This window comes from Chlorocebus sabaeus, chromosome 9, assembly GCF_047675955.1.
Source record: "Chlorocebus sabaeus isolate Y175 chromosome 9, mChlSab1.0.hap1, whole genome shotgun sequence".
Taxonomy (NCBI): domain Eukaryota; kingdom Metazoa; phylum Chordata; class Mammalia; order Primates; family Cercopithecidae; genus Chlorocebus; species Chlorocebus sabaeus.
The window spans coordinates 29,627,802-29,653,598 of NC_132912.1; the positions used below are offsets into that span (position 1 = coordinate 29,627,802).

General features: G+C 41.0%; 1 non-coding gene across 1 annotated transcript; it reads left to right on the top strand.

Moving 5' to 3' along the window:
• Positions 1-10,533: 10,533 nt before the first annotated feature.
• LOC119618834 (U6 spliceosomal RNA) lies at positions 10,534-10,635 on the top strand. The gene has a single exon (XR_005235199.1). It is a non-coding gene; the product is annotated as a U6 spliceosomal RNA (small nuclear RNA).
• Positions 10,636-25,797: the final 15,162 nt, after the last annotated feature.

Below are 25,797 nucleotides of genomic sequence, written 5' to 3' on the forward strand. Positions count from 1 at the left end.
TACAGGCGTGAGTCACCATGCCTGGCCACTATTTCCATTCTTTACCTGAGCCAGGAGTTACCTGTGGCACCCTACCCCCACCTGCAATCACGATTTCAGTCCTCTTGGTTATTTGGGTACTAACAAAAACAAGTTTGAGAAGCACTGCACCTTAGCCCATCACTTCAAGGCTCACCTGACTGTTCTCAGGAGGAAGCAGACAAGCTGTAGACCCAGCTGGTCGGGCCACCTCCCTCTCCACGCTCCAGCCCTGCCGCCTGTGTTCCGGCTGATGCAGGGCTGAAGTGTGCGCACAGGTGTGGATCGTATTTGCGTGTTACAGTGGACATACATGGCTTTTGCCTGCATTATACTCCTCTGTTCATCTGGAAATTCTTCCTCTCTCCTTATAACCATACCCCACCCACCCGTCACCGCAAAAACAGACCATGCACAGACCCACTCCTCTGTCCACAGCCAAAGAGATTCCTTCCACAAGACTTGATTTAGTAGCACTAGAAGAAAGATGGTCTCTCTTTTTTCTTTTTGGGTTGAGGCTGGAAAAGCTTCCAGGGGCCACCTCTCAGGCCCCTGTACTCCAAGAGGGAATAAGGCCAATACCCAAAAAACTCTCGAGTTCCATCTGCAGCCAGCTTCATCCTTGGATTTTCCTATTATTCATGTCAACAAATTCCATGTTTTGCTTAAGCTAGTTTGAGTTTGGGAGAAGAGAAAGAAGTATAATGCCCAAGTTTCCTCAAGAGGCTTAGAGTTGCTTATAATTGAATGATTTCATTCACTGAAATAGGGAAATAAAATATGGAAATAATAGGGAAAATTAAAATTTTCCAAACTGAAAATAGGGAAATAAAAAAATTGTATCTAATAATGTATCCAGTTACCATTTTCTATTAAAACAGATTCTTCATTTGTGTAGGAAATCATTCATCACAAATACATATTCATAAAATAGTTACTTACGTTTTGCAGAAAATTATTCCAACTTGACACTTGAAATCTTATAAGTAAATGGTTCAGTTATAAGGCCCCAAGCTATCTTTTGTGGCTGACATTTTAATGTATTTGGAAGACCAAATAAAATGTTTCTAAATGAATAATCTCACGTCAGACAAGATACTGTGGCATGTTAAGAAGTAAAGAGGTTTAGGTTGGGTAGGGTGGCACACGCCTGTAATCCCAGCACTTTGGGAGGCCGAGGTGGGTGGATCACCTGAGGTTAGGAGTTCGAGACCAGCCTGGCCAACATGGTGAAACCCCGTTTCTATTAGAAAAACAAAAATTAGCCAGGCGTGGTCATGGGCACCTGTAATCCCAGCTACTCGGGAGGCTGAGGCAGGAGAATCACTTGAACCCGGGAAGTGGAGATTGTAGTGAACTGAGGTCACACCACTGCACTCCAGTCTGGGTAATGGAGCAAGACTCCATCTCCAAAAAAAAAAAAAAAAAAAAAAGAAAGTAAAGAGCTTAAAAAGTGTGTCACAATGAACTGTCCCATACTATAACTTCATAAAGGACAGAGAAGGTGCTACATTTTGAATAAATGTTCCATTAAAATAAGAAAAATTACTTAAAGAAAAAAAATCCACATTCAACAGTGCAACCAGAGTCTTCTTATAGCATTTACCTGTCTCACTGCATCTAAGACAAAAACCATCCACACCGACAAACCATCCTCCCTGCTGGGTTCTGCGGGAGATTAACAACTGCATGGACCCACTAAGCAGCACGGGCTCTGTGTTTCTGAGCTCACTCAAATACTCCCTGGATACTGAGCAAAGCTGCAGCCAACATCAGGAAGTTAGCTCACATCACATGTTCATGAGGTTTATCAGATGTGGTAGAAATTATCAATAAAATTATACCATTTCCTAAAGAAGGTAAGGTTGTCTTTTGGCAACCCTAACAGCCATCAGTTCAACACTTATTATAGAGACACTGAAAATGAATCCCTAAACAAGCACAGCTCACAGACCTTTGACCTTTAATGACTCTGAATTACCTATGGACAATCTGCTCACCCAGATAGGTCCCGTCCCCACGCAGCTGTTCTCTGAGCTGTCCCTGATGCAAACTCTCAACACTCAGCCCATCATTGACAACTTCATTTATGTTGAAGTTGCCTCCTTTGACTTCAGACTTTAGGAGAAAAAGTGTGGAATCTTACTGATCTCACTACCTGGCCCAGATTCTAATGCAACTTGACAGGCTGCCTCACAAATATTCGTTAAATGAATGAGTCTTCTTTCCTTTCACTTTGCTGTAAAAAAAAGAACCCATCTTGGCTCTTAGGCTGTCGTCCAAGACAGTCCAAAAATGTGAAGGGGCCCCATGTAGGCAAAGGTGCAGTATGAAAGGATCTAAGTATTTGTTTTTAATACAGAAAAAAGAGAGAGCTTAGTTTTCGTAAAAACAAAAACAAAATTCTGACCTTGAAACAGATTCAGGATTATTCCTCCATTTTCATAGTTTTTCAATGCTATTTTTAAAGTTTCTCTGGGTTCATTATTTAACGTTCCCTCCTAACACTGGATTTGAGGGTAACCTGGATCACCGTGGAGGTCAAATGCCAGATGCGGAGCACTTCTGCGCTTCCCCTTCCCCGGACCAGGCCCCCACTGCTCCAGAGATGTCTGGCCTTTCTCCTTCTCCACCACCTGGTGCCAGAAACCCTGCTCTTGACAATCGCATCTTCCACCCCAAATGCATCGCTCTTTTCCACTCATGTTCTGTTCATTCATGGCAAGTGAAGCAGAGAAGGGGAGGGGAATAGAACACAGGCCCTCTGTCAGCTGGTTCTCCAAGTGCACGCCAGCAGCCCCTGTGGCTGGGGCTCCAACAAAGAGCCTGGCCTGGGGCCAGCAGACTCGTGGAATCAGCAGGCAGGCATCAGAAGGATCCAGACACCAGTGTCCAGGGGGATTCCCAGGATTGCCTGCAGGTAGCCGTGCCCTGCAATGTGGGGTGTTTCTCATCCCAAATGGGATTCCTCAGTGGCCCTGACAAACAGTCGGGGAAAGTTAATAGCAAAAGCCAAGTCTCTCCTCCGAAGTCAGTGTCAGGTGGGCTTTTGTTTTTTTGTCGGGGAGCCCAGAGTCTAGATCAGTCGTCCAGGCTGGAGTGCACTGGCATGATCACAGCTCACTGCAGTCTCAAACTCCTGGGCTCAAGCGATCCTCCCACCCCAGCCTCCTGAGTAGCCAGGACCACAGCCACATGACACCATCCCCAGCTAATTTTTTTTTTATTTTTTGTAGAGATGGGGTGTCCCCCTATGTTGGCCAGGCTGGTCTTGAATTCCTGGTATCAAATAATTCTCCCACCTCGGCCTCTCAAAGTGCTAGGATTATAGACGTGAGCCACTGTGCCCAGCCTCAGGTGGGTTCTTGAACTGTTCATTAATATCCTAGTTCACTGGTACTTCCTGCTCCAGTGAGCTGGGCGCCTCAGCCTACCATGCTCAAAATCGCAACCACTCCTCCCTCAGCCAAGTCTGTGCTTTCTCATAAGTTTTCCAAGCTTGTAGAGCTCACGCCACTCCCTAAACTTGCAGTGTCGTGTGTGTGTGTCTGTGTGTGTGTGTGTCTGTGTGTTCACCAAGGAACTGAGCATGCACCAAACTGTGCCACAAAATATGTTGCCTTACAAATAATTTTGAAACATTTATACCATGTCTGTCTCACTAGCAGAAATGACTTTCTCATGCTTTCTCTCTCTCTCTCTCCTTTTTATTCTGTAGAGATAGGCTCTCACTGTGCTGCCCAGGCTGGTCTGGAACTCCTGGCCTCAAGTGGTCCTCCCACTTCAGCCTCCCAAAGTGCTGGTTTCTTCTTTTTTAATCCTCTAAAGCATCTAACATAGGTTCTCATGTAGAGTAGGTCTCAATAATTTCTTCACCAAATTCCACTTAAAATTTAATTTCTCAGTGTATTGATCATTATCCCCCCCACCCCCGGCAATTGTTCCCTTCGTTCACAACCAAGATAATCATTTATTGGTGAAACTGAATTCTACACTTGACCCCTCATTGGTCATTCAGGTACCTGTTCAATGTCACTGCCCCCTCCATCCTAGAGGATAACCCAGAGTGACTCAAGCCCTAATCACCCAAACCAAAAGACATGCTCAGATACCTCTCAGAGTCCTGGGGATTTTCAGGGAACTGGGGAAGGAAATGGGGAATTCCTTTAACTCTTACTACATTTAAAGAAGCAATTTAAAAAATTACTTCTCACTTAGGTAACAACAGATTGAGATGCATGCAATGGATCTGTTTAAACCATGTACATTTGGTGCTGATTTCTAAAGTGGGGTATTAATGCCTTTGAAATGTAAAGAGACTAGGAATGAGAGCCTCGCAATTTTTTAAAACATAGTAATATAAACCTTGAAGTAGCATTGGAAGTTCTTTATGCCTGGATATTGGAAATTAAAAGAAAAATGCAAGGGGTCATTTTCTCCTCCAGTTTGCAACTTTCCCAAAGAGATTTTTGGTATGGCCATAGCTAGTATAAATATTAACTTTATTCACGGACAAAAGGAAAAAAGGATGTGTGGTTGGTTGAATAATGGACCCCCAAAAAATATCCACATTCTAATTCCTGGAACCTGTGAATATTACCTGACATGGCAAAGATTTTGTAGATGTGATCAATTTAAGGATCTTGAGATGAGGAAATGATCCTAGATCTTCTAGAGGGCCCCAATGTAACCATCAGGGTTCATACAGAAAGGAGGTGGAGGGAGAATAGAGACTGTTCTTCCCACTTTTCTGTAGCTATCACATTTTCAAAATTTAAAAAGTTGCAAGAAAAATTCCAAGGAAGGAAAATTTAAATGTCTCCAAATCTTTTTTTTTTTTTTTTTTACTTTAAGTTCGGGATACAAGTGCAGAAGGTGCAGGTTTGTTACATAGGTAAACGTGTGCCATGGTGGTTTGCTGCACCCATCAACCCATTATCTAGGTTTTAAGCCCTGCATGCGTTAGCTATTTGTCCTAATGCTCTCCCTCTCCTTGCCCTGCAACCCCCCGACAGGCCCCGGTGTGTGACGTTCCCCTCCCTATGTCCATGTGTTCTCATTGTTCGACTCTCACTTATGAGTGAGAACACGTGGTGTCTGGTTTTCTGTTCCTGTGTAAGTTTGCTGAGGACAATGGCTTCTGGCTTCATCCATGTCCCTGCAAAGGACATGATCTCATTCCTTTTTTTGGCTGCATAGTATTCCATGGTGTATATGTACCACATTTTCTTTATCCAGTCTATCATTGGTGGGCATTTAGGCTGATTTCAAGACTTTGCTATTGTAAATAGTGCTGCAATGAACATATATGTGCATGTTTCTTTATAATAGAATGATTGATTTATATTCCTTTGGGTATACACTGAGCTACTTTTAATAAACCGACTTGGCTGGGCATGGTGGCTCATGCCTGTCTATCATGTATGGGCATTTGGGTGGTTCCATGTCTTTGCTATTGTGAATAGTGCTGCAATAAACATATGTATGCATGTGTCTTTACAGTGGAATGATTTATATTCCTTGGGATATATGCTCAGTAATGGGATTGCTGGGCCAAATGGTATTTCTGGTTCTAGATCCTTGAGGAATCACCACAATGTCTTCCACAATGGTTGAAGTAATTTACTTTCCCACCAACAGTATAAAAGCATTCCTATTTCTCCACATCCTCTCCAGCATCTGTTGTTTCTTGACTTTTTCATAATAGCCATTCTGACTGGTGTGAGATGTTATCTCATTGTGGTTTTAATTTGCATTTCTCAGATCAGTAATGTTGAGATTTTTTCACATGTTTGTTGATTGTATAAGTGTTTTCTTTTGAGAAGTGTCTGTTCATATCCTTTGCCCACATTTTGATGAGGTTGTTTTATTTCTCGTAAATTTGTGTACGTTCCTTGTCGATTTTGGATATTAGACCTCTGTCAGATGGGTGGATTGCAAAAATTGCCTCCCATCTGTGGGTTGCCTGTTCACTCTGATGAGAGTTTCTTTTGCTGTGCAGAAGCTCTTTAGTTTAATTAGACCCCACTTGTCAATTTTGGTTTCTGTTGCAATTGCTTTTGGTGTTTTTGTCATGAAGTTCTTTGCCCATGCCTATGTCCTGGATGGTATTGCCTAGGTTTTCTTCTGGGGTTTTTATGGTTTGGGGTTTTATATTTAAGTCTTTAATCCATCTTGAATTAATTTTTGTGTAAGGTATAAGGAAGGGGTCCAGCTTCTGTTTTCTGCATATGGCTAGGCAGTTTTCCCAATACCATTTAATAAATAGGGAATCCTTCCCCATTGCTTTTTTGTTGCTCGGTTTGTCAAAGATCAGATGGTCACAGATGTGTGGTGTTATTTTTAAAGTCTCTGTTCTGTTCCATTGGTCTATATGTCTGCTTTGGTACCTGTACCATGCTGTTATGGTTACTGTCACATTGTAATATAGCTTGAAGTCAAGTAGGTGATGCCTACAGCTTTAATCTTTTTGCTTAGGATTGTCTTGCCTATACAGGCTCTTTTTTGGTTCCATGTGAAATTTAAAGTAGTTTTTTTCTAATTCTGTGAAGAATGTCAGTGGTAGTTTGATGGGAATAACATTGAATCTATAAATTACTTTGGGCAGTATGGCCATTTTCACCATATTGATGCTTCTTATCCATGAGCATGGAATGTTTTTCCATTAGTTTGTATCCTCTCTTATTTTCTTGAGCAGTGGTTTGTAGTTCTCCTTGAAGAGGTCCTTCACATCCCTTGTTAGCTGTATACCTAGCTATTTTATTGTCTTTGTAGCAATTGTGAATGGGAGTTCATTCATGATTTGGCTCTCTGCTTGTCTATTGTTGGTTTATAGGAATGCTTGTGTTTTTTTGCATATTGATTTTGTATCCTGAGTAAATGTCTCCAAATCTTATGCCATTAATTTGCCCTTAAACCAAATTTCTATTAATTCCTACATCCGCTTGCTTGAAGATATCTGTGGTAGCAGTGGTAACAGTGATAGCAGTAGTAGTGGTAATTAATAAGACCAAAGAAATTATATTCTACAGACTAGAAGTGCTTTCAAAATAATGATTAAATGGATTATAATCAGTATAATGTAGTATATTTACAAATAATCATAGCTAAAGCTATCTTTAAAGCAGTGAGTACATGCCAGGCACTGTGCTAAGGACTTTTCATGTATTAGTTCATTTATACTCTAATGATTTATAACCTAGGTCACTATTATCATCCCCATTTCATACATGAGAAATGAAGGCTTAGAACAGTCACATGGCTAGTAGATATCAGGGCTGTGATTTAAACTCAAGTAGTCTGATCCTCTAAAATGATGGTAAAAGTAACTTCTTAAAAAATGTACAAACTTACATCAGCAATGAGAAAAGAATCAGTCATCAGAAAACAAAAGATTTTGGCCATGTGCGGTAGCTCACGCCTGTAATCCCAACACTTTAGGAGGCCGAGGTGGGTGGATCACCTGAGGTCAGGAGTTCAAGAGCAACCTGGCCAACATGGTGAAACTCTGTCCTTACTAAAAATACAAAAATTAGCCAGGTGTGGTGGCGGACGCCTATAACCCAGCTACTTGGGTCGGGGGACTAAGGCAGGAGAATGGCCTGAACCCAGGAGGTAGAGCTTGCAGTGAGCTGAGATCGCACCACTGTACTCCAGCCTGGGTGAAAGAGCAAGACTCCATCTCAAAAAAAAAAAAAAAAAAAAAGCCAGAGAGGGAACTGAAGAAGCCTAACGTTTGACTAATCAGAGTTCTAAAAACCACAGAAAAATGTGGGGCGGGGGAAAGAGGAAGAAATTATCAAACAAATAATGCAGTTTGAGTATCCTTTATCCAAAATGCTTGAGATCAGAAGTGTTTCAAATTTCAGACATTTTTGGATTCTGGAATATTTACATTGTACTTACCAGTTTAGCATCTCTAATCCAAAAATCTGACACCCTACGTGCTCCAATGAGCATCACCTTTGAGTGTCATGTCATGTTGGCACTGGAAAAGTTTCGGATTTCAGAGCATTTCAAATGTTTGAATTAGGGATGCTTAACCTGTACAAGCAACTCCCCAGAGCTAAGGAGACAAGTTTTTAGACTTCAAAATGTTTGCTGTTTATCTGCATGTTACCTCTCAGCTGCAAAGATGCCCTTCTTTGCCTTCCTTTGAATTATGGGAGCTGGGTGTGGTCAATGTCTCCCCTTGGCCAGCTGACATCAGGGTAAGCTTTGCTGGTTGAGGGTGCTGGAGGAGTCGGGCAGGAGGAAGGGGCTTTTCTCCTATGGGGTATGCTCTCACCAGCTTGTGCCTGCAGCAGCTAGCAGCCTGTGGAATACCCAGGAGTGCCACCCCAGTGAGTTTCGGCAGCACCCTGCAGGTCGTTCCCGGTAAGTCTGGCAGACACTCCAGCATGAGTACTCCCAGCATCCAGCAGGCTCCCAGCGAGGCTTGCAGGCACCCAGTGGGTGGGTGGTTTCCTAGCAGTGTTTTAAACACCTGAGCAAGCGGTATTCCACATGGGCTAGCATGCAGCTCCTCCCCAAACTGTGCTGCCTCAATGGGCCATGAAGCCATGCCCTGAGATCTGAATTTCAGATTTGGGGGTGCACAAGAGGCAGCCGCTTCTGAACTCGATCTTGTCTCAGCCCTAGAGGGAGGAGCTGCTCAATGTATGTGTCACTCTTACATTCTTTCTAACTTTTTTTTTTTTGAGGTAGGGTCTCACTCTGTTACCTAGGCTGGAGTGTGATCATGGCTCACTGCAGCCTCAAACTCCTCAGCTCAAGCAATCCTCCCACCTCAGCTTCCCGAGTATGTGGGACTACAGGTGCGTGCCACCATGCCCAGCTAATTTTTTAATTTTTTGTAGAGACAGGGTTTCACCATATTGCTCAGACTGTTCTCAAATACCTGGGCTCAAGCAATCTCCCGCCTTGGCCTCCTCCCAAAGTGTTGGGATTATAGGCATGAGCCACCGCACCCAGCCAACCATTCCTGTATTCTTTACAGTTCTCTTTTCCTCTGAGTAGTTAATCCCCTGCTACAAATTAATGATTGTTTAGTTTCCCTGTTCAAATTTCTGTGTGATTTTTGTGTGATGAGAACCTGACTGATACACCCACTGACTACCAAAGTCAATAAATGAGCAAAGACTCACATTTAGACATTCACTGTCAAATTACTATATAATTGTATTAATACATATTGCAGAATATTGAGGAATAAAGAGAAAGAAAGAAACTCTAGTAGCTTTCAAAAAGGAAAAAAGAGTCAGTTAATAACAAACAGACCAGCATGTGCCTTCCACAACAATATAGCACGATTTTTGAAGGTTAAAGAAAAATTTATTTCAAGCCTATAAACTCATATCAATCAAAGATGTTTTCAAACACGTAAGACTCCGAAAGCGAGCCTCAATCGGAATAAGTCACTTGAGACTATTAAATATATTTCAAAAAAATTAATGTAGAACACAGGCAAAGAGAGACGTGGCATCCAACACATGGTGGAACAAAGCCTAGAATTTAAGGAAAATCAACAACTGCAAGTCTAGGAAGCCATTAGGACATCAGTGAGTGGAATCCACAAAGAATGTCTTCAAAAAGAATGCATTTATTCAAGCAATAGACAAATGGGTTAGAAACTAGAGGATTTTAGGGAAATAGTCAAGGAGGCACAATTCTTCCCTCAACAAGGCACACACACCAAAAAAACAAACCAATAAAAAACTCAAGGGGGCCAGACGTGGTGGCTCACGCCTGTAATCCCAGCACTTTGGGAGGCCGAGGGGAGCGGATCACCTGAGGTCAAGAGCTCGAGACCAGCCGGACCAACATGGTAAAACCCTGTCTCTACTAAAAATACAAAAATTAGCTGGGCGTGGTGACACACGCCTGTGGTCCCACTTACTGGGGAGACTGAGGCAGGAGAACCACTTGAACCTGGAAGGTGGAGATTGTAGTGTGGTGAGATCGTGTCACTGCACTCCAGCCTGGGTGACAGAGCAAGATTACATCTCAGTAAATAAACTAATTAATTAATAATCTCAAGGGAAAACAAATGCCACCAACAAAATGCAGGAGACATGGTTCAAATGCACCATGATTGGACAGGCGCCACGACTCACGCCTGTAATCCCAGCACTTTGGGAGGCCGAGGCGGGTGGATCACCTGAGGTCAGGGGTTCCAGACCAGCCTGGCCAACATGGTGAAACTCTGTTTCTACTAAAAATACAAAGATTAGTCAGGTGTGGTGGTGCGCCCTGTAATCCCAACTACTCAGGAGGCTGAGACACAAAAATCATTTGAACTCAGGAGGTGGAGGTTGCAGTGAGCTGAGATCATGCCCTTACACTCCAGCCTGGGTGACACAAAGTAAGACTGTGTCTCAAAAAAAAAAAAAAAGGTTCCATGATTTAGAGCAACTGGTAAAAATTAGCAGAATGAACTCAATTGGAAAAGATATTAAAGCAGCTGGGCACGGTGGCACATGCCTGTAATCCCAGCACTTGGGGAGGTCAAGGCAGGTGGATTACAGCACATATGCTAAAATCAGAACGACACAGAGAAGATTAGCATGGCCCCTGCACAAGGATGACATGCAAATTCATGAAGTGTTCCAATTTTTTAATATATTTTAATAAAAATATAAAAGTTAAAAAAAATTTAAAGAAAAAGATATTAAGAACTACCTACTTTGAGTGATGCGGCACTTGTGATATTAGAATTATAGAGAGGGAAGTATAATCACAGCAAGCACTACTTGGCTCTGCTATGACAGTATTTACATTAACACTGCTCATTGGCTTGTGCTGTGGTTTGGATATTCGACCCTTTGCAACCTCGTTGAAATCTGATCCTCTATGTTGGAGGCAGTGCCTAAGGGGAGGTGTTTGGGTCATGGGCGTGGATTTCTCATGAATAGATTAATGCTCTCTTTGGGGGGTGGGGAGACAGGGAGTGAATTTTTACTCTATTAGTTCCCAGGAGAGCTGGTTGTTAGAAAGAGCCTGGGACCTTCTTCCTCTCTCTCTTGCCTTCTCTCTCGCCATCTGATCTCTGCACACGACAGCTCCTCTCTGCCTTTCAGTATGTGTGGAAGCAGCCTGAGGCTTTCCCCAGATGCCCAATCTTCCAGCAGAAGAATCGTGAACCAAATAAACCTCTTTTCTTTATAAATTCCCCAACCTCAGGTATTTCTTTACAGCAACACTAAAGGGACTAAGACAGCTTGCAACCTTTAGACTCGCCCAATGGGCAATGCAAGGAAAATATTTCCAGATAGAGAAGGCAAATGTTATCAGACTCAACACTGTAAAAATAAAGACATAGCTGAGAAAACCTGAAAGACGGACAAGAGGAAAAGAGAGGAATGCAGAAGGCTAGTGGTACTAGTCCCTTCATCTTATAAAATTTGGCACCTAAGATAAAAGGTAGGAAACAGATGCAACAAGATACAGAGGTTTATGAACATTAAAACTGCAATGGTAGGGCTGGGTGCAGTGGCTCACACCTGTAATCTCAGCACTTTGGGAGGCTGAGGCAGGTGGATCACTTGAGGTCAGGAGTTCGAGACCAGCCTGGCCAATATGGTGAAACACCATCTCTACTAAAAATACAACAAAATTAGCTGGGTATGGTGGCAGGCGCCTGTAATCCCAGCTACTCAGGAGGCTGAGGTAGAATAATTGCTTGAACTTGGGAGGCAGAGGTTGCAGTGAGCCAAGGGCACCACTGCACTCCAGCCTGAGAGACAGAGCAAGAGTTCATCTCAAAAAAGAAAAAAAAAAAAACAAACTGCAGTGGTAATCAAGAGAGGAATTCATGTACTGATAAAACTAAGAAGTTGTGCATGCCTCTGTGTATGTGTGTGTGTGTGTGCGCGCGCGCATGTGAACGTGGTCTATCAAACAGAGGCAACCCAAAGCACATACATCAGAAACGGCTGAGTGAAGAGTTATACAACTATTAGTAATAACCACTAAAATAAGTTTAACAGGAACCATTAAAAATGTGTTGCTTCTGGAACAAAGCTATTGCTTTTCATTTACAACATTCCTCCACGATCTGATTTTTTCAGGCATGTTCATGAATCACTTTGAAAATAATCCTGTGTGTAGGAGTCAGCAGATTGTTTTTTTTTTTCTGTAAATAACCAGATGGTACATATATTTTAGGCAGGATGGGCCGTACAGGTCTCTCTCACAACTCTGCAACTTGGCTATTCTGGGGCAAACAGACAATTCATAAATGAATGAGTGTAGCTGTGTTCCAATAAAACTTTATTTACACAACAGGTGGCAAGAGGGATTTGGCCTGCAGGCTGCTATCTGCCGACCACTGATCTACTCCAGCATTTCCCAAACTATGTACGACAGGATACTCCAATATACTTGAAGCTTTTCCTCCAAAAGAGGGAGAGTTTCCAGTTCAAAGAGTTTAGAAAATGCTAGGTTTAGCAATGTTAAGCAAATTTCTTAACGTCAAGGCTTCTTGCAGTCTCTAATGTGCTTATGAGCTTTTGGAAGCCAAATATGGAATAGAATTCAGCACACAGCATTTCTCCAATTTCCATGGATATACTGGAGAAGCAGCCAATCAGTGATATCTCAAGGGCCACTAATGTTGGGTGGGAAGGCTTGGGAAGCAGTGTCATCATCTAATTCCTACCTTGTGTAGACGGAAAAATGAGGTTTAGAGAGTGGGAAGTTACTTGGCCGAGGCTACTCAGCTAGACGGTATCAGAACTGGGACTGGAACCCAGGCAGCTTAGGGTGGTTGTTGCCATTTCAGAGGGCCATTCATTCATTTAGAGGGCCCCATAACAAACCAGCGCAAGGCTATCCTGAGTCATCTCCATCCCGAGGCATTTTCCGGAAGGCACTTTGAAATTACATAATGACACAGATGAAACAATACTTAAACTTCAAAAAAGGCAAAGACTATGGGTTCAGATTTTATTATTTTATTTAGAAACATCATGAGGTGAGGTGAATTGATTGGACATATTCACCATGAGTCTTTCCTAATTTCTAGTAGAAGGTGGAGCAATAGAAAAAAACAGAAAATATGGAGGACAAAATCTTTTTCTCAACTTTTTTAGGATTCTAGACTATACTATTCAGTGTTACTAAAGCACACTTTGTATTTTATGAATCAGCAGTGATGAGTAACTACAGATTAAGTTCTATCTGAACATACAGCAATGTGCAAAGCACAGAGCAAGAGTTTGGGAGACAAAAGAAAGTTTAAGAGGATCAGGGACAAAAGGGAAAGTTTGGCTGGGCGTGGTGACTCATGCCTGTAATCCCAGCTCTTTGGGAGGCTGACGTGGGAGAATCGCTTGAGCTCAGGAGTTCAAGAGAAGCCTGGGGAACATGGTGAGAGCCCATCTCTACAAAATAATTAAAAATTAGCTGGGCATGGTGGCACACAGCTGTGGTCCCAGCTACTTAGGAGGCTGAGGAGGGAGGGTCACTTGAGCCCAGGAGGTCAAGACTGCACCACTCTGCACTCCTGCCTGGGTGACAGAGAAAGACCTTGTCTGAAATTTAAAAAGAAAGGAAAGAAAAGGAAGGAAGGAAGGAAGGAAGGAAGGAAGGAAGGAAGGAAGGAAGGAAGGAAGGAAGGAAGGAAGGAAGGAAGGAGAAAGAGAGAAAGAAAGGAAGGAAGGAAGGAAGGAAGGAACGAAGGAAGAAGGAGAGAAAGAAAAGAAAGAAAGGATGGAAGAAAAAGACTTGAGAAACCTAAGATCTAAGTAAACAACCCTAATATTTTGTGAAGGCAGTACAAATATATGAACCAAAGCAATATATCTCTAAACAAAGAAATGGTCAGAATATAAATTGAACTTTAAACAAACAAAGAGGAGGAATTTAATCAGGGTCCAGACAAAGTAAGTATATCCACTCTGAAAATAACATCTTGGTTCATAAGTTGGTTTCTAAATTCTAGAATGCCTTATATCATTATTTTGTATTCAACACACAAATCACCCACTCTATTTTCCTCATATTTTTCAGGTGTAATTTCATAGCCTATGAAGATTAATTGAGATGGATTTTTGAAAACCTGACTAGCCAACTTAGCTAAGGGACAGCTTTCCCCTAACACTCTCATGATTGGTGTGACAATGAAACCTGCTCCTTCCAGAGCCATGAGAATGCTACCTCTGCCGACAACATTCCCGTCCAACTAAGTTCAAGCCAGACTGCTCCTGAGTCATTGGTTAGTAACCCATGGGAAGAGGAAGAGTAGTTGCAGTTGACCTATAAACTCTGCCTTGGCCTTGTCCCAAGCTAACCCCTACTACAACCCACAGACTGTCCCTGGAGTCAGAAGTTGTCCCCAGACTTGTTCTAATGGCCTAGCACAGTGGGACGTTGTCCAAGAGTCATGGTCATCAAGAGACCTTCAGAGACCACTTAATTATACAAGACTTCACTTGCTAAATGAAGACAGAATTTCCTAAAATTCCTGAGTGCCGTGGGACAAGGCAAGGAAGATGTAGTTGCTGGGCAAGAAAAGTGAGCAACCATCTAGATATTGATACAAGGTCCCTAGGTTCAAATGCAAGTAGCCCCTGGCCTGTGCTGTCCAATAGAAGAACCAAAGAGCACACATGGCTACTTAAGTTGGCGAATGCAACTGAGGAACTGAGTGTCAACTTTTAATTAATTTCAAGTGATCTTATTTAAATGTAAAAACTGAAGCAATGTAAAATATGTTCCATTAAACATTAATGCATTGCTTTGGTAGAACTATATTTCACTTTAAATACTATATTGCTTAAAATATTATTTGGTGCATTGTAGCAGATGAGTCTACAAACGAAAGCATCACTGATCTACTTGGTATGAATAAAGTGTTTCCATTTAAATGTTTTTTTCTAAACACTGATGTAACACCGTATTGTGTTCACCTGAATATTTTACACAGACAGTACAAGTTATGGTGATAACTATGTAAATCATAATTGGTAATTATATTAAAATACTTGTTTTAATTAAGATATAATTACATTGTTTCTCTAGTTTATAAAATAAATATAGTCAGTTTTTCTAATCCATCACTTTGAAAATTTTGTAGCAGTCCTAACGCAGAGACACTTTCCAAAATCTTAGGACTGATACAAAATCCAGTGGAGATACAAAAGTTAATAATACAATCAGAACAGTAAAGAAAAAAGAGACAGGAGGGTAAGGTAAGCAATAAACGACATAATCGATGACAATTATAATTTGCTGTGGCAGAGCAAAAGGAGAAAGCTGTGTGTTACATAAAAAGTCAAAGATAATAAAGCAGAAAATATTAACAGACAATTTCAGCAAAAACATAGTGAATTTGATGCCATCTCCCCTCAGCGGTCAAAAACAGATCAATGAAATTTGTCACTCAAAATCAGAATTAAATGGCCAAAAAATTGTTTTAATAATTTTTTACATCTCAGCTCATAACTCTGGCCAGTTATAAAACATCTTGGATTCTTGAACCAGTTTATGGAATTGCTGAAAGAAATAGAAAACCAGAAATGATTGATCATGTGTTCCTTGCCAGTGATCTCTGGTTGAATCACACAGAATTTTTACAAACATTCACTGCACAGTTAGCTGCAATGCAAGATTTTCTTTACAAAAAAAGAATGCTTGCCAAATACTCAATGAAGGCAAAAATAGGCAGTGTGGGCTGGGCACGGTGGCTCAAGCCTGTAATCCCAGCACTTTGGGAGGCCGAGGCAGGCGGATCACGAGGTCAGGAGATCAAGACCATCCTGGCTAACACAGTGAAATCCCCATCTACTAAAAATAAAAAAATAAAAAATAAAAAAAATTTAGCCGGGCGTGGTGGCAAGCCCCTGTAGTCCCAGCTACTCGGGAGGCTGAGGCAGGAGAATGGCTTGCAGTGAGCCGAGATCACACCACTGCACTCGAGCCCGGGCGACAGAGCGAGACTACCTCCCCCTCCCCAGAAAAAAAAAACAGGCAGTGTAATTTATGTTTTTTTCACAGATATCACACTATATATGAAAGAGATAAATTTAAAGTTCCAAGGAAAGGAAAAACTTATTTGTGACCTAGCTAGACAGGCAGGAGAATTTATGTCAAAACTGACATTTTTCATAACAGAAGTAAAACATAATGGTTTCATGCATTTTTGTAACTTGAACCAATATGTGGATGATTTCACTGAAATCAAAAGCATTATATAAATTGCCTTCAAAATCCGTAAGAAAATGTTGAGGAATACTTTGTTGATATTGATAAATTTATAGTTTTTCCATTTTTGCAATACTCCTTTGAATTTAACGTTAACAATTCTGAGCTGGCATAAGAGTTAGCGAATTTGCCTAAGTTGAACAGATGTAGCTTTGAAACTGATATTTTTTGTTTCAAAAAATCATATTAATTCGTCTCAAAAAGATGAACCAGTTTTGTCAAGTTGAATGCAAACATCATGGAGAATGATTTTTTGATGCTGAGTTCAGTTGCTGGAGAACCTGTATATTTGGCGTTTGGTTAACAAATATACTTTTTCAACTACAAATTTTATAAAAGCTAAATACAGACCAAGTATTTCAGATAAAAATGTAGTATCTGGTAGCTATAACATACATATCAAATTTCAAGACTTACCGTAAAATTTAAGAAAAAATGTCATATTAATATTTTAAAATTGATGACATGTTGAAATAACATTTTGGGTAGACTGAGTTAAAGAAAATATATAATTAAATTAATGTCACCTGTTTCTTGGCCAGGCGTGGTGACTCACGCCTGTAATCCCAGCACTTTGGGAGGCTGAGGCGGGCAGATCACGAGGTCAGGAGATGGAGACCATCCTGGCTAAAATGGTGAAACCCCGTCTCTACTAAAAATACAAAAATTAGCTGGGCGTGGTGGCACATCCCTGTAGTTCCAGCTACCCAGGAGACTGAGGCAAGAGAATCGCTTGAACCCAGGAGGTGGAGGTTGCAGTGAGCCAAGATCGCACCACTGCACTCCAGTCTGGGCAACAGGGCAAGACTCTGTCTCAAAAAAAAAAAAAAATTCACCTGTTTCTTTTTAATTTTCTTAATGTGATTACTAGGAAATGTAAAATTACATATGTGGCTTACATTACACATCTGTTGAATATTTAGGGACCCTGGCTACTCGAAATAGTCTTTTTCCAGAGCATTGACAGCATCTAAAAGTTTCTTAGAAATCTCAGACCCTAGCAGAAACCTACTGACAGAATCTGAATTTTCAGATTCCAGGCAATATGACTCCCAGAGCTGAGAGGCTGGGGGAGACCCAGGCCATTAGAATTTGCAGGACCAAGTACCCAATAGGAGAGAACTACACAGAGAAGTCCAGAGATTTATCTTTGAGTAGTCAGTGCATGTTTCTGAGCAAACTACGTGTGCCTGAGGGGGTGGGGGAACACTAGAAAAGATTGGAGATAATAGTGTCTGGTACTGATGCAAAATAGTGTCTGTTTCCACCCGATAGAATGGAAAAACTCAGCCAGCCACGGTGGCTCATGCTTGTAATCCCAGCACTTTGGGAGGCCGAGGCAGGCAGATTACCTGAGGTTGAGAGTTCAAGACCAGCCTGGCCAACATGGTGAAACCCTGTCTCTACTAAAAATACAAAAATTAGCCAGGCGTGGTAGAAGGTGCCTGTCATCCCAGCTTCTTGGGAGGCTGGCAGGAGAATTGCTTAAACCCAGGAGGTGGAGGTTGCAGTGAGCTGAGATCACACCACTGCACTCCAGCCTGGGTGAAACAGTGTGACTGTCTCAAAACAAACAAACAACAAGAATTGAAAAATTCATAATGAGCACTGGGTACTCAGAAAGATGTTGCTTAACCCATTTATGCCGGAGGTTGCAAATTTTTTTGTGTGAGAAATTCGACCTTGGTGATGACCTTAAGCAATAGGATATAAATAACTCCCACAAGTTTAGTGTTCCAATAATGGAACACTCGGCATAAATGGCTTAAGGAATAATTAGCCCTGTCTAATTAGCACTGCTCCAGTCCTATCTAATAAATCTTGAAAGTAAGACAAAAGAATCAACTGTCTCCAAGTCATTTATCTACATCCCAAAACAAAGCTCAACAATATTTCCATAACCCCAAAATATAACATTGCAATGTCTAGCATCCTGTCAAAAATTACCAGGTATGCAAAGAAGCAGGAAAATATAATCCACAATGAGGAGCAATGTCAATCAACTGAAACTGATCAAGAATTAAGAAAGATATTAGAATTAGCAGACAAGGACAAATATTCAAGATTTTAGGCAGAGATATGAATATATAAAAACACAAATCAAATTTCTGGAAATAATATCTACAATGTATGAGATGAACAGTACACTGGATAGGATTAATGGCAGGCAGACATTTCAGAAGAAAAGGCTATTGAACTTGAAGACATAGCAATAGAAATGTCCAAAATGAAAAACAGGAAAGTAAAAAAAAAAAAAAAAAAAAATTGAACAAAGCATGAGTGAGCTGTGTAGACAACTTTAAGCAGCCTAATACACATATAGTTGGATTCCACATGGGTGGAACAGAGGGATAGAAAGTGATATTTAAAGAAATAATGGCTGAAAAAATATGCCAAACCTAATAAAAATATAAACCCAAAGATCCAAGGAGCTCATTTAACTCCAAGCACAAGAAATATAAACAAACATATATCAAAGCACGTTGCAAATTGCTTAAAACCAGGAACAAACAAAACATCTTAAAAGGCATCTGGGTGTGGTGGCATGTGCCTGTAGTCCCGGCTACTCAGGAGGCTGAGGCAGGAAGACTGTTTGAGCCCAAGAGTTTGAGGCTACAGTGGACTATGACTGCACCACTGCACTCTAGCCTGGATGACACACTGAGACTTCACTTTTTCCAAAATAAAAATACTAAATGCAATTAGAAAAAAAGGACATATCACATAAACAAAAAAAGATAAGAATGATAGCAGATTTTATGTCAAAAACAATGCAAGTGTAAAATAGTGAAGCAAAATCTTTAATGAACTAGAAAGAAAAAATTGTTCATCTGTAATTCTATACCCAGCAAAAATAGCTTCCAAAAATAAAGCTGTAGCTCCAACTGTACAATTAGTTAGCACATGTTACTTATAAAAATAAAGGCAAAATAAGGATTTATCAGACATAAAAAAAACAGAATGAATGCATCACCAGAAGTCCTATATAACAGAAATGCTAAAGTAAATTCTTTTAAGTAAAAAAAAAAAAAATCAGGTAGAAATATGGATATAACAAAGGAATAAAGAACAGTGGAAATAGTTACTACCTGGGTAAATACATAAGAGTTTTCTCCTTATTATTTAAGCTTTTAAAAGAGCAGTGACTTCTCAAACAATAATAATTTATATGGAGTTAATCACATATGTAAAAGTAAACTGTACAACAATAACACAAAGGTCAAGATGGAAGTATCCTATTGTAATGTTCTTATATGTGAAGTGATATAATATCACTTAAAGGTAGACTGTGATAACTTAAAGATGTATACTGTAAATAGTTTGTTTTTTGAGACAGAGTCTCACTCTGTCACCCAGGCTGGAGTGCAGTGGTGTGATCTCGTCTCACTGCAACCTCTACCTCCTGGGTTCAAGCAATTCTCATGCCTCGGCCTCCTGAGTAGCTGGGACTACAGGCATGTGCTACCACATCCCACTAATTTTTGTATTTTTAGAAGAGATGGGGTTTTTGCCATGTTGGCCAGGTTGGTCTCGAACTCCTGGCCTCAAGCAATCTACCCGCCTCAGCCTCCCAAAGTGCTAAGATTACAGGCATGAGCCACTATGCCCAGACTATACTGTAAATCTTAAAGTAACCACAAAAGAACAAAGAAAGACATATAGCTAGTTAGCCAACAAAGGAGACAAATGGAATCATTACAAAAAAAAAAAAAAAAGAAAAAGAAAACTCAAACCAAAAGAAGGCAGAGAAACCAGGGAAAAGGGAATAAAGAATAGATAAGATACGTAGAGTACATATAGCAAGATGACAGATTTAAAATTAACTATATTAATAGTCACATTAAACGTCAGTAATCTAAATACACCAATTAAAAGACTAATTTTCATACTGGGGAAAAAAGATACAACTATATACTGCCTACAAAAAAAAATGCACTTGAAATAAAGCAAAAAAAAAAAAGGGGGGGGGTTAAAAGTAAAAGGATGGAAAAAGTTATACTATGCTAACACCAATCCAAAAACAAACAAACAAAAAAGCTGAAGTGGCTTTATTAATAACAAGTAGAATTTACAGCAAAGAATATCAGCTGGTCTAAAGAAGGTCATTTCATAACAATAAAGTAACCAGTTCCTCAAGGGGACATAAGGATCCTAAGTATTTATTCATCTTAATAATAGCGATGCAACCAAATACATGAAGCAAAAACTGACAGAACTGCACAAGGAAACAGACAAATTTACAGTCACGTATTTCAATACTGCTAGGGACGCCTGCTCTATACCAATGAGCAGTCCATATCCGAGTTGACTTGTGGCAAATTTTTATTTTGGCATCTTACTGGTATCATCATAACTAGCACTCTTTTGTCTGGCTTCCAGGCTAACCAGGAGTTACAGAAGAAGGCATTTTCAGGAAAGCTAATCTTAAAAAATAAATCAGGCTGGGCGCCGGTGGCTCATGCTTATAATCTCAGCACTTTGGGAAGCCAAAGCAGGCAGATCACCTTCGGTCAGGAGTTTGGGACCAGCTTGGCCAACATAGCAGAACCCTGTCTCTACTAAAAATACAAAAATTAGCCAGGTGTGGTGGTGCGCATCTGTAATTCCAGCTACTCGGGAGGCTGAGGCGGGAGAATCGCTTGAACCTTGCGGGCGGAGGTTGCAGAGATTGCACTCCAGCCTGGGTGACAGAGTGAGACTATATCTCAAACAAAAAAAAGAAAAAAAGAAAAAGAAAAAAAAAAACTGCATCAGCAAGTACGAGTTTTTAAAATGCAAAATTTCCCAAATTTCTACTGAAAAGATTTCTCTGGGAGTAATAAAGAAGTGAGAGAGTTTGAGTAACTTATGCAAGACCATAACAAAAAGCCCTAAAAGTTAAGAAATTTTGGCTTAACATTGACCCAAACTTTCTTCCAAAAAGCTAAGTTAAGAAAACAGTGGTAATATTATACCTCAATAAAGCTGTTTAAAGAAAAGAACGAAAGAAAGAAAACAGGAGTAATGGTCATTTTCCAGGTTCTGAGAACTAGAATTCTTTCCAATTCAGCACCAAACCGGCCTTTGGAAGATGTGCACATTCAAAAATAAAAACCTGGTGTTTTCAGGAGTTGGGTATAGACTTGTACAATAAATATTTTCAGCAAAAAGCAGGCAGATACTTGAATTCTAGACTCCAAATCCAACTTAGGGGCACTAAAAGCTCCAACCCTAATTTAACAGTTTTGTTCTTAAAATTCTACCACATGAGCATTCAAGCTGTGTTCCAGAATCCACTGTCATACACACATAGGACCTCCTTGGTATATCACTGCCGTTTACTTATTGGCTGGGAAGTGAATGTGACCCTGGAATCAGAAGATCTTGATTTAAATCTCAATCCTGTCACTCCTAGATATGTGACTGTGACCAGTCATTTTTCCTCTCGAGGCTTGATGTTGCTCATTTGTGAAATGGGAATAATACTACCTACTTCACATGGTATTTGTGATTAAATGACATTAGATAAGTGAAAATCCTGGCAGCATGCCCTGTACATAAAAGTCCTCTATAAATATTTATACATTTAGGAGTGATGGCTCATGCCTGTAATCCCAACACTTTGAAAGGCTGAGGCAGAAGGGTCGGTTGAGCCCAGGAATTTGAGACCAGCCTGAGCAATATAGTGAGACCTTGTCTCTTCAAAAAATTAAAAAATTAGCCAGCCACTGGCCAAAAAGTTAAAAAACAAAAAATTATAAATGTATCCTAGTTACTGGGGAGGCTAAGGTGAAAGGATTACTTGAGCCTGGGAGGCAGAGGTTGCAGTGAGCTGAGATCGTGTTATTGCACTCCAGCCTGGGTTACCGAGTGAGATCCTGTCTCAAAAAAAATAAAAAGTAAATGTATAATTAAGCATCACTTAAATTTAAACTGTGATTATTCATTACAAGTCGCTTTCTAGTACTTGAACTGAAACTTTCGGTATTCACTGTTAAGAAGGCATTACTCTTAGCAACAACTGTTTGTCCCACCAGACTGTGAACAATGCTACAGGGAATAATAATTATTACTATTATATAATAAGAGGAGGGAAAGGAGGAAGAAGAAAAAGAGGAACATCTTGAGAGAGGAAACTTCTCTTACCATGAAATCTATTCTTCTCATCTTTTAAATAGTTATTCTCCTATTTACCTACACTTGGTGATGGTAACTAATTCAGTAAGCCTACACATAATTGAGGCAACTTTTCCTGTTTCTGCAACTCATTAACTTTCCCTAGTTGTCCCTAGAATCAAAACTAATGGGAAAACCATTGAGAACACATGAAAAAATGAAACAAAAGTCATTGTTGGGTAACTACAAGCGATGCGTGTGAATTTGGCAACCAAAGAAGATAAAAAGTTTGGAGGAGAAAAAGGGTTGGGTGAAGATTATGCAAACACAGCACTTAACTTTTCAAGACCAACTTCTAGCTGAAATGGAAAATAATGGAGAAGACATTGTGTGTAGGGAGACTTGGGTATGGGGCAAGGGAAGTATTAATGGGTTTATAAATTGTAGACCTACCAAGTTCTACAAACAGATAAAGGATACTACTGTTTGAACCTAGAACTAGTATCTGTGCTCAAAATGAAAGTCAGAAGTTTTCCACAATAAGCTTACAGTTTCTTCTGAGTTTTTTGTTTTCTCTCTCTGTATTTTTTTTCAAGAAGCCTAAATACAAGAGATGGAACCAATTTGTTCATGGAAAAAAATAAACTGCTTTCACTGCCTTGCTATAACTAACTTGTGCCTTCTTCCAACACAGTGAGAAGCAAGTGTATAGAAAAAAAATGCCATGCAATGAAAGCTTTTCATTCTTTTTTAATGAGGATTTAAAACACACACATACACACACACACACACACACACACACACACAGATGTTGGGTTTACATAAATAATCCTCCAAAATATCTTCCAACCATATAATTTTCTTGTTAAGCATATAATATGGTTTTTCTTTTTCCTGGAAACTCAATGTCAGGATATATCATGGTGACTATTTTTTAAAAAATAATTGGATAATTCGGGGGTCAGAATGAAAAAAACATATATAAATCCTATTTCAAAGTCTAATACTGAATTCATTTTCAGGAAGTGGATGGACATCGTCTAACACTGGTTGAAGTAACCTGTCTCTTCACTTGAGTTCATGGTCTATCAATTTTTTCCAGGAAGTTCTTAGCCTTATTTTTGGACTTAAAAACTGATGAGCAGCTGGGCAAGGTGGCTCATACCTGTAAACCCAGCACGTTGGGAGGCTGAGGCGGGCGGGATCACTTGAAGTCAGGGGTTCAAGATCAGCCTGGTCAACATGGCGAAACCCCATCTCTACCAAAAATACAAAAATTAGCTGGGTGTAGTGGCACATGCCTGTAATCCCAGCTACTCGGGAAGTTGAGGCATGAGAATGGTTTGAACCCAGGAGGCAGAGGTTGAAGTGAGCTGAGATCACACCACTGCACTCCAGCCTGGGCGACAGAGTGAGACCCTGTCTCAGAAAAAAAAAAAAAAAAAAAAAAAAAGCCATGCATGCTCACCTCTAAATTTCTAAATTTTCAAAGTGGAATTTCCTTATTATGGTACACAGTTCAGGGTCAGAGGTCCGTCTTTCTACTTGCCTGCTATCAAGAGCAGGAAATAGGACAGGCACAGCGCTAAGGAAGGGCATGCTTATCAAAGTTTCTCCTAGAGCCTCAGGGCGATTCATCCTGCAGAGGACAGCTCTTGGGTCCTCAAGGGTTCCTTTTGGAAAAGGGCAGGATCTCATGTCCCCTTTGAGCCTCTCCTTCCTTTCAAGAGTAATAGGTTTCCTCCAACCTGTCCAGTCAGTATTCTTCAGGATCATAACTGGGTCTTATCAGAACCACAGAGCCTTGCAATCCTTAAAAGGCAGGAAAGGGGAGATAAGAGCAATGTAACCAGCAGGCTGCTGAGAGTGAGGATGAGATTTCCGAGAGCCTGTATTCATGCACACAGATGTGTCCTAGCAGGCAGGCTTCCCCTCCACGAGAGGTTCATTGAAAGAACCGATCCTGAAGAGGAAGTGACTCTCCGCTTCCGCAGGCCTGAAATAGAGCCGCTTGCCTCACCAAGTACCACTGAGGGGATCCAGGCAGAAACCAGAGGCTGCTGGTTGCGATGCACAGCACTGAGAAAGGAGGCAGAGGGCTCTGGGGCTCAGTCAGGCTGATGGCCAGTTTCTGCAACGCTCAGCAGAGGGGAAAGAAAGCCTCTTTAGAAACAGAGCTGGCAAAACACTGAATATAAAGAATGCTCAGAGAAAATGCATAATTATAGACACTGAGGAACTGTGTAGACTAGATCCCCATGGTACATCCTTTATAGGAGAGAGTGAGGCTGGGGCTAACTCCCCACCTACATCCTTTTTTAAAAAATAAAAATATGTATATTTTAGAAACAAGGTCTTACTCTGTGGCCCAGGCTGGAGTGCAGTGGTGCAATCATAGCTCACTACAGCCTCGACATCATGGGCTCATGTGATCCTCCCACTTCAACCACCCAAGTATCAAGGACTACAAGTGTGTGCCACCATGCATGGCTAATTTTTTAATTTTTTGTAGAGATAAGGTCTTACTAAGTTGCCCAGGCTGGTCTCAAACTCCTGAGCTCAAGACATCCTCCTGCCTCAGCCTCCCAACGTGCTGGGATTACAGGCATACACCACTGCACCTGGCCCCCACATATATTTTATATCAAATGGCTCTCCAGGCTTCCTTATTCCTGCTTTATGTGCAGAGATAGGGATGGTTAGAGGAGGAAAAGTAAACTTAGGAAGCTACTGATATATCCTGTCATTTATGGCAAAAGGTTTATGACCTTGGATCTGAATCCAAACCCAGACTCTACTACTTATTGTCATACCTCGTTTGAGGTACTTAACCTATCAAGGCTTCCACTTAAAAAACTGTGTTAATTGTGGGCGGGCGCGGTGGTTCATGCCTGTAATCCCAGCACTTTGGGAGGCTGAGGCGGGCAGATCACTTGAGGTCAGGAGTTCAAGACCAGCCTAGCCAACATGACGAAACCCTGTCTCTACTGAAAATATAAAATTTAGCCAGGTGTGGTGGCGCATGCGTGTAATCCCAGCTACTCGGGAGGCTGAGGCAGGAGAAAGGCTTGAACTCAGGAGGTGGAGGTTGTGGTGAGCCAAGATCATGCCACTGCACTCCAGCCTGGGAGATAAAGTGAGACTCCACCTCAAAAAAAAAAAAAAGTGCAGCATGTCAAGCCCTCAAAGCCCTCAGCACAGGGCCTGGCAAGCAGTGGACAGTCACCAGATGATGCTACCAATGGCAGCACCACCGTCATGGCATCCTCTCAGGCCTCCATGACATCTAGAATGTGCTTCCATCACAACTCCTATGTTTGTTTATTTACAAATGTATCCCCCACTGTAAGCTCCGTGAAGGCGGGATTCACTCTATATTCTCAATAACAAGCATCAAATGGGCACACACATCCACGTGCACAAGCATACACACACATACCACGTGGTTATCAAATGTTTGCTGAACAAAGGAATGACAGA